At 40.0% G+C, this 9,742-nt stretch overlaps 1 long non-coding RNA gene across 1 annotated transcript; it reads left to right on the top strand.

Annotated features, from left to right (window-relative positions):
• Positions 1 to 697: 697 nt before the first annotated feature.
• LOC115187582 (uncharacterized) lies at positions 698 to 9,024 on the top strand. Its single transcript, XR_003876087.1, has 3 exons — positions 698 to 718; positions 8,241 to 8,357; positions 9,013 to 9,024. It is a non-coding gene; the product is annotated as an uncharacterized LOC115187582 (long non-coding RNA).
• Positions 9,025 to 9,742: the final 718 nt, after the last annotated feature.

Raw genomic sequence — 9,742 nt, 5'->3', positions numbered from 1 at the left:
CACAACCAACATGCTGGATCTCTGTTTAGTTGTCACTGTGTTAACCACAACCAACATGCTGGATCTCTGTTTAGTTGTCACTGTGTTAACCACAACCAACATGCTGGATCTCTGTTTAGTTGTCACTGTGTTAACCACAACCAACATGCTGGATCTCTGTTTAGTTGTCACTGTGTTGACCACAACCAACATGCTGGATCTCTGTTTAGTTGTCACTGTGTTAACCACAACCAACATGCTGGATCTTTGTTTAGTTGTCACTGTGTTAACCACAACCAACATGCTGGATCTCTGTTTAGTTGTTACTGTGTTGACCACAACCAAATGTGGATCTCTGTTTAGTTGTTACTGTGTTAACCACAACCAACATGCTGGATCTCTGTTTAGTTGTCACGTGTGTAACCACAACCAAACATGCTGGATCTTGTTTAGTTGTCACTGTGTTAAACCCACAACCAACATGCTGGATCTCTTGTTTAGTTGTCACTGTGTTAACCACAACCAACAATGCGGATCTCTGTTTAGTTGTCACTGTGTTAACCACAACCAACATGCTGGATCTCTGTTTACAGGGGTCCTGTCTCTAAAATGAGTCTCTCTGGGAGAGAGAGGAGGGGGGTCCTGTCTCTAAAATGAGTCTCTCTGGGGAGAGAGAGGAGGGGGGCTCCTGCCTCGAAAAGGAAGTGTCTTCTGGGGAACATGGCACCAAATCTAAGAGGTGAGATACAATTTTTTAAAGAATTTATGAAGAGTTTATACACAAATGCCTATATCACCATTTTTCTACATTTGTGTTTTTTCATCAGAAATGGAGGCTATGAGTGTGTAAAATATTACTGTTGCTAAGATTTTAAATATCATAGATGTTTAGCTTCTGACATTTTACCTGAGAACATCACAGCAAGATGAAACAAATATTGTTGCATTCTCTAGATTCTGCATTCACCAGATTCTCACATTTCATTTGTGTTATAGAGCCTCACAGTGGAGGTGTTATAATACCCATAACCCTAGCGGTCAAACAGGGAAATGGTTCCAATAGTTTTATAGAGCCCCCACAGTGGAGGTGTCATAATTCCCATAACACCTAGTGTGTCAAACAGGGGAAATGGGTTCCAATAGTTTTATAGAGCCCCACAGTGGAGGCTGTTATAATACCCATAACACCTAGCGGTCAAACAGGGAAATGGTTCCAATAGTTTTATAGAGCCCACAGTGGAGGTGTTATAATACCCATAACACCTAGCGGTCAAACAGGGAAATGGTTCCAATAGTTTTATAGAGCCCCACAGTGGAGGTGTCATAATACCCATAACACCTAGCGGTCAAACAGGGAAATGGTTCCAATAGTTTTATAGAGCCCCACAGTGGAGGTGTTATAATACCCATAACACCTAGCGGTCAAACAGGGAAATGGTTCCAATAGTATTTCCAATAAAACACATGAGCTGGCGCACACCCAAAGATTTTTATTTTTTTACGTGGAAGTTCTGACTAATGGCTAATAAATTATAAGCTATAAAAATAAGGAGAGTGGCACACTCCATACAGTGAGGGAAAACAGTATTTGATCCCCTGCTGATTTTGTACATTTGCCCACTGACAAAGAAATGATCAGTCTATCATTTTAATGGTAGGTTTATTTGAACAGTCAAGTAATGCATGGGGAAGAAATGGCACAGCAGCCATTTTGGGAGGGGGTGTGGATGCCCACACACCATAGCAGTCATCTTTTATATAACAACAAAAAAATCCAGAAAAACGCATGTCAAAAATGTTATAAATTGATTTGCATATTAATGAGAGAAATAAGTATTTGACCCCGTCTCAATCAGAAAGATTTCTGGCTCCCAGGTGTCTTTTATACAGGTAACGAGCTGAGATTAGGAGCACACTCTTAAAGGGAGTGCTCCTAATCTCAGTTTGTTACCTGTATAAAAGACACCTGTCCACGGAAGCAATCAATCAATCAGATTCCAAACTCTCCACCATGGCCAAGACCAAAGAGCTCTCCAAGGATGTCAGGGACAAGATTGTAGACCTACACAAGACTGGAATGGGCTACAAGACCATCGCCAAGCAGCTTGGTGAGAAGGTGACAACAGTTGGTGCGATTATTCGTAAATGGAAGAAACACAAAAGAACTGTCAATATCCCTCGGCCTGGGGCTCCATGCAAGATCTCACCTCGTGGAGTTGCAATGATCATGAGAACGGTGAGGAATCAGCCCAGAACTACATGGGAGGATCTTGTCAATGATCTCAAGGCAGCTGGGACCATAGTCACCAAGAAATCAATTGGTAACACACTACACCGTGAAGGACTGAAATCCTGCAGCGCCCGCAAGGTCCCCCTGCTCAAGAAAGCACCTATACATGCCCGTCTGAAGTTTGCCAATGAACATCTGAATGATTCAGAGGACAACTGGGTGAAAGTGTTGTGGTCAGATGAGACCAAAATGGAGCTCTTTGGCATCAACTCAACTCGCCGTGTTTGGAGGAGGAGGAATGCTGCTTATGACCCCAAGAACACCATCCCCACCGTCAAACATGAAGGTGGAAACATTATGCTTTGGGGGTGTTTTTCTGCTAAGGGGACAGGACAACTTCACCGCATCAAAGGGACGATGGACGGGGCCATGTACCGTCAAATCTTGGGAAAGAACCTCCTTCCCTCAGCCAGGGCATTGAAAATGGGTTGTGGATGGGTATTCCAGCATGACAATGACCCAAAACACATGGCCAAGGCAACAAAGGAGTGGCTCTCAAGAAGAAGCACATTAAGGTCCTGGAGTGGGCCCTAGCCAGTCTCCAGACCTTAATCCCATAGTAAAATCTGTGGATGGAGCTGAAAGTTCGAGTTGCCAAACGTCAAACCATTAAGACTTGGAGGAAGATCTGCAAAGAGGAGTGGGACAAAATCCCTCCTGAGATGTGTGCAAACCTGGTGGCCATCTACAAGAAACGTCTCTGACCTCTGTGATTGCAACAAGGGTTTTGCCACCAAGTACTAAGTCATGTTTGCAGAGGGGGTCAAATACTTATTTCCCTCATTAAATGCAAATCAATTTACAACATTTTTGACATGCGTTTTTCTGGATTTTTTTTGTTGTATTCTGTCTCTCACTGTTCAAATAAACCTTCCATTAAAATTATAGACTGATAATTTCTTTGCCATTGGGCAAACGTACAAAATCAGCAGGAGATCAAATACTTTTTTCCCTCACTGTAAATCTCTACTTGCACATTCATCTTCTGCACATCAATTACTCCAGTGTTTATTTGGTATATTATAATTACTTCGTCACCATGGTCTATTTATTGCCTTACCTCCTTTATCTTACCTCATTTGCACACACTGTATATATACTTTTTATGCTGTATTATTGACTGTATGTTTGTTTATTCCATGTGTAAATCTGTGTTGTTGTCTGTGTCACACTGCTTTGCCTTTTTCTTGGCCAGGTCGCAGTTGTAAATGAGAACTTGTTCTCAACTAGCCTACCTGGTTAAACAAAGGTGAAATAAATTTAAAAAATTAAAAAAATCTGCCTTGAATAACAGGTTGCCACTGCTCCAAAGCAATTACATGTGGCACAGGAACCACTGACTGGCTGCATGTTTCTATTATTCAGATACCTGCTGGTACCTCTTAACTGGTTAGGACAGCTCATGAGGTTATTATACAGATACCTGCTGGTACCTCTTAACTGGTTAGGACAGCTCATGTTTCTATTATCCAGATACCTGCTGGTACCTCTTAACTGGTTAGGACAGCTCATGAGGCTATTATCCAGATACCTGCTGGTACCTCTTAACTGGTTAGGACAGCTCATGAGGTTATTATCCAGATACCTGCTGGTTCCTCTTAACTGGTTAGGACCAGCTCATGAGGTTATTATCCAGATACCTGCTGGTACCTTCTTAACTGGTTAGGACAGCTCATGAGGCTATTATCCAGATACCTGCTGGTACCTCTTAACTGGTTAGGACAGCTCATGAGGCTATTATCCAGATACCTGCTGGTGCCTTTAACTGGTTAGGACAGCTCATGAGGCTATTATCCAGATACCTGATGGTACCTCTTAACTGGTTAGGACAGCTCATGAGGTTCATTATCCAGATACCTGCTTTGGTACCTCTAACTGGTTAGGACAGTCATGAGGCTATTATCCAGTATCTGCTGACGTCCTAATATCTGCCAGTAGATGGGACACAATATTACTAATGTAACCCACTGAAACTGGGTTTAGTTGATTGTGTTGCACTGCTCATGTCTGCGTTCTGGAACTGGCCCGCGTCCACGTCCGGTGTGGCACCAAGGATATTGTCAGGTTACGTGCAGAGTGGGCTGAGGTGATCTTGGGGAAAACGACGGAGTTCGCTACATTGTTGAGACGCCAAAGTTTATTGTTCAATTATCTTTTTGCTTTACGGTCAGGGACAGTATGAGTGTAGCCAGATCCTTTTCACTCTCTATCCTTGTTTCATTTTGTGGTTCACTGGATTCGTCCTCATCCTCGAGACGAGGGACAGACGAACGACCTGCTAGCTAGCCAAGCTAGTCAGTACAGCTAGGTAAGCTAGCTACTCTACCAGCAGCATCCTCATTTTTCCTAGCTACCACTACATCATCACTAGCTGCCCGCATTACTTGTGGACCGATGGAGCTCCCTGGTTGTTTCATCCACCAGTTAAATCCCATGGAAGGCTTCCGTCTCTCTCGTTGACGGATGCTGGCTACCTCTGTCCGGTTCTCCTCTTTTCACTAGATGGACGGTAACTTTAGTGTTTAACCCCTCTGTGTCCAATGACCGAAGTTTTGAAAAAAAAAATCGTGACGCCTCAAGTAGTCTGGACACATGACATCTTTAACAATGCTTTTTTTCTGATAAAAACTAGTTCATTGCATCCGCCATGGAGCCCAGTTTCATAATATTACCTTGTGTCCCTAGTTATGAAGTTATAGCGAAAAAACAGGCCTTATTTTAGGTCATTTTTCACCCTTCCAGCTCCTATTAGTTTAATTGAGCACCGTGGCACCACCTGACATTCTGAACGTTCTATACCATTGCCCATTGTTCTGCGTCACAATGCCAGCTTCGCTATTGTTATCAATGAGACCTGCCTGCGTTAACATTGTAGGCTGACCTCAAGTATTATTATTAGTATTATTACTAATATTATCACAGCTACTTGGTGCACACTTCACCTGGGTACACGTTGTGGTGACCCACAGTACTAGTGATGGCTGGCGCAAACCGATCAAACGTTAAGCATTTTCTGGTCATAGTTAACCAATTTTGTTTTCAGAAAAATGTATACAACCTAAACAGAACACATGTCCCTGCCCTCTTTTTCAAGATGTGGCCGATTTATACAGACATAATAAAAAATGTAATTAAGACATAACACTTTTTTTGAGGAGTTATTGTTTCTGAATGGCTACTGGGTAATTTGATATGCATCGAAATCTTCGTTTGTAGGCATTGAATTGAGCAAATGCTGCACAGGTTCACTGAGTTACAACCCAAATGGATAGGTCTAGCTCATTGATTTGTAGATCTGACGCAGTTGAGCCTTGCAAGTGTGGTGAATGAGTTATGTAGTACCCACAGAAGACCACAGGGAGGAGGTAGAGAGCTATAAACCCATAACGTTTTTAGCCTTAAAACCCTTAAACCTAACAATCAATAAAATGTATTTATGAAGCCCTTTTTACATCAGCAGATGTCACAAAGTGCTGTACAGAAATTCTAACCCTACGTATAACCTATTTTAGCCTTAACCCCTAACCCTAATTCTAGGGTAGGGTAGCATAGAACACTTTTAGAAACTATTTTAGTAATAATATTATGTTAGTAAATACAAGTATAGTACCAAACAGCATGTTGATTATTTTGTTAATCAAACCTGTCTAAGCCTTTTGCTGTTTTTATTTTGTATTAGTTTTTTTTCTAATATTTATTATTGCAAGGCACACAACAGCCACATGTGTTTTTATTTTTCAAATGTGGTTTGAACTGGGAGACCTAGTAACCTCTTGTGAATGTCCAGCAATTGGCGTGGGATAGACAGGGCAGGTTTGAGACTGATCTAAGGAATTAACAATGTTTTTTTTTCTTCTCAGGTGTCTCACTAATGTCTGTCTGTGAATGACTGACTTTTAATTGCTAAATATTTCCAATAGATGGCAGCATAAGACCATGAAGCATCAGTTGTAGGATACAAGCAGCAATATGATTGACATAAAATAACATGCAATCACAGACTATATGTCCATGATTTTCTAAAATGGCCAATCATTACTTTAGTTAGCTATATATCTCCTTCTCGCGCATGAAGCTGACTTCATGCGCGAGAAGGCATCGCGTGTTGATGCTGGTTGATGAATTTGACAATGAATGTACTGGGAAAATACATTTTTCTCAACTAGAGGTGACTGAATTAATGTTCAGGCTTATTGATAATCGTTATATTAATGAAGTATAATTTCAAACATGAGCATAAAAACAGGTAATAATAAACATGAATCATCATTATATTACTAAACAGTAATCTGTTAAATGCTTTTTCAGTCCTTCCTCTTGCGTTAGCAGTGTGGAAAGGGACAGAAAGAATCTCACACCGGAGTTCTCCTGTGAGGGGGAGTGGTGGTGTATCCAGGGAGAAAACTAAACTAATCTTCTGATAAGTCATTCGTGGTGTTATGCTGCCATCTAATGAAATGATTTAGAAACTGCAGTAATATTGAATAATGTGTAATTCCTTACTAAAGTAGTAATTTCTCAGAATTGCAAAATTGAATATTTTCTAGTTAATTTTACAACTTACAACCATAAAATAACAATTTATTGCATAATAAACAATGAAACTGACGAAACCAAAAACATAATATATTTAGTTAATTATATATATGAAAAACTATTTATTAGATGGGAGACATTATCAGCCAAAGTAACAGCCCTGTAGACAAAGAAGAGCTCTCCAGTAGGTACCAAAATATTCAAAGGCCATTTTCTCAGAAATGAGGTTACAAGTTCATCAACGTTCAAAGAAGAATTACTTTCCCATTGTTCATCAACTGTTTTGTATGATATACCATTTTCTAGCCCTGAGTCTCTAAATGTATCCAGTGTAAAAACACATTTGAAAATGTTTCTAAAATAAGACCGAATCGTGCCGGGGCGGTTACATTTGACTGTGTTAAACCTAGCAGTACTACTGATTTCTCTGAGAGTGAGGCAGATATATATTATTACTGTATAAAACCTAGCAGTACTACTGATTTCTCTGAGAGAGAGGCAGATATATACTATTACTGTGTTAAACCTAGCAGTACTACTGATTTCTCTGAGAGGCAGATATATATTATTATTGTATAAAACCTCACAGTACTACTGATTTCTCTGAGAGTGAGGCAGATATATATTATTACTGTATAAAACCTAGCAGTACTACTGATTTCTCTGAGAGTGAGGCAGATATATATTATTACTGTATAAAACCTAGCAGTACTACTGATTTCTCTGAGAGTGAGGCAGATATATATTATTACTGTGTAAAACCTAGCAGTACTACTGATTTCTCTGAGAGTGAGGCAGATATATATTATTACTGTATAAAACCTAGCAGTACTACTGATTTCTCTGAGAGTGAGGCAGATATATATTATTACTGTGTTAAACCTAGCAGTACTACTGATTTCTCTGAGAGTGAGGCAGATATATATTATTACTGTATTAAACCTAGCAGTACTACTGATTTCTCTGAGAGGCAGATACATATTATTACTGTATTAAACCTAGCAGTACTACTGATTTCTCTGAGAGTGAGGCAGATATATATTATTACTGTGTAAAACCTAGCAGTACTACTGATTTCTCTGAGAGTGAGGCAGATATATATTATTACTATGTAAAACCTAGCAGTACTACTGATTTCTCTGAGAGTGAGGCAGATATATAGCATTGAGCAAAGAAAACATTTGACTCTCTAAAATGAAACCGTCATGTGATAGTTTATAAACAAATTCATGTCTGTCATTGAACAACACCATGTCATAATTAGATAGTGAAAAACACACCAATCTCTTTCATAATTTCTTTTAAAAAATAAAAGCTCATTTACGAACATTTCTGAAAAGTTATATATAGCGTTTTGGAATGAAACTCTTCTTATGTTTCCCATCTGAGATCAGAGTAGATGAGAGATGTAATGTTTGTCTCTGTTGTGTTGAAGACCAATCAAGCAGGAGAGACCAGCCTCCCCTGTACCCAGCTGTGTGTCCATGAAGAGTGACCAGTCTATGGATCCTCTTATATACTTTAGAGAGGGAGACTTTTCTACTGAACAAAGGTAAGAAGAACTCATGGGTCATGGTCAGTGAGTTAAACAACACTGTCTCTAGTCATTTCTCCTCTCCCATTTTCACATTTCTTTTGGTTGTTTTCATAATCCATAGGTTAATCCTTTAGTCCATTTTCATAGTCCTAAAACAATATTAATTAAACACAACATTCCCTCACGGTCTGTCTGTCTCTGTCTCTGTCTCTGTCTGTCTGTCTGTCTGTCTGTCTGTCTGTCTGTCTGTCTGTCTGTCTGTCTGTCTGTCTGTCTGTCTGTCTGTCTGTCTGTCTGTCTGTCTGTCTGTCTGTCTGTCTGTCTGTCTGTTATGGTTTAGAGAGGGAGACTTTTCTACTGAACAAAGGTAAGAAGAACTCATGGGTCATGGTCAGTGAGTTAAACAACACTGTCTCTAGTCATTTCTCCTCTCCCATTTTCCCATTTCTTTTGGTTGTTTTCATAATCCATAGGCTAATCCTTTATTCCATTTTCATAGTCCTAAAACAATATTAAACAAACACAACGTTCCCTCCACGTGTGTGTGTGTGTGTGTGTGTGTGTGTGTGTGTGTGTGTGTGTGTGTGTGTGTGTGTGTGTGTGTGTGTGTGTGTGTGTGTGTGTGTGTACTCCCTGGTTGAGGAGATGTAATCTCATGTTTTGTCCACAGAAACCAACAGGAGAGATCAGAGTCAGAGATTCTCAGTGGTCAGTCTTCCCAGAGTCATCAAACAGACCTGGCCTCTATATTCAGTGTATGTGGTCCTGTTATGTACATTTTGTTTTTGTTTTCCTCAAGTAAAGTTTCTTTCAATTATTCATTAATGTGTTAATGAGAAAGCATTTATTTTTCTGCTTAACTTATTTACTTTATTTATTTTAGTTGCTTGAAGAGAAAATTATGACATTTGTGAAGAACGAGCTGAAGATGTTCAAGAGGATTCTTAGTCCAGAACTCCCAGAAGGCTTTGAGAGTCAGAAGCAGGATGAGGAAGTGGTGGATGCTGAAGATGAGAAGCAGGAGAGCAGTGCCAGAGAGGGGGCTCTGAAGATCACACTGCACGTCCTGAGGAAAATGAACCAGAAGGAGCTCGCTGACACACTGGAGAAACGTAAGATCTGTCTGCCTCATGTTGAATGCTGTTTTATAACATTTAAAAGCTGTGGCTAAAGTACAGCTAAAGTAGCTGTGTAACTCAATGATATTGTAGCAGCCTTAACACAACACCTAGTGACCTCATCAAGTAGCAGAAGGGATGTGTTGTGTTGATTCATTTAGAGTGAGAGACAGAGAGAGAGAGAGAGAGAGAGAGAGAGAGAGAGAGAGAGAGAGAGAACATTAATAATATCATCAATAACACCAATAATAATATAATCAGTCACACCAGTCTGTAATGCAT

This window comes from Salmo trutta, unplaced genomic scaffold (assembly GCF_901001165.1).
Source record: "Salmo trutta unplaced genomic scaffold, fSalTru1.1, whole genome shotgun sequence".
Taxonomy (NCBI): Eukaryota; Metazoa; Chordata; class Actinopteri; order Salmoniformes; family Salmonidae; genus Salmo; species Salmo trutta.
Note: the sequence above shows the minus strand (reverse complement) of the source record. Positions and strands in the feature narration are given on the sequence as shown.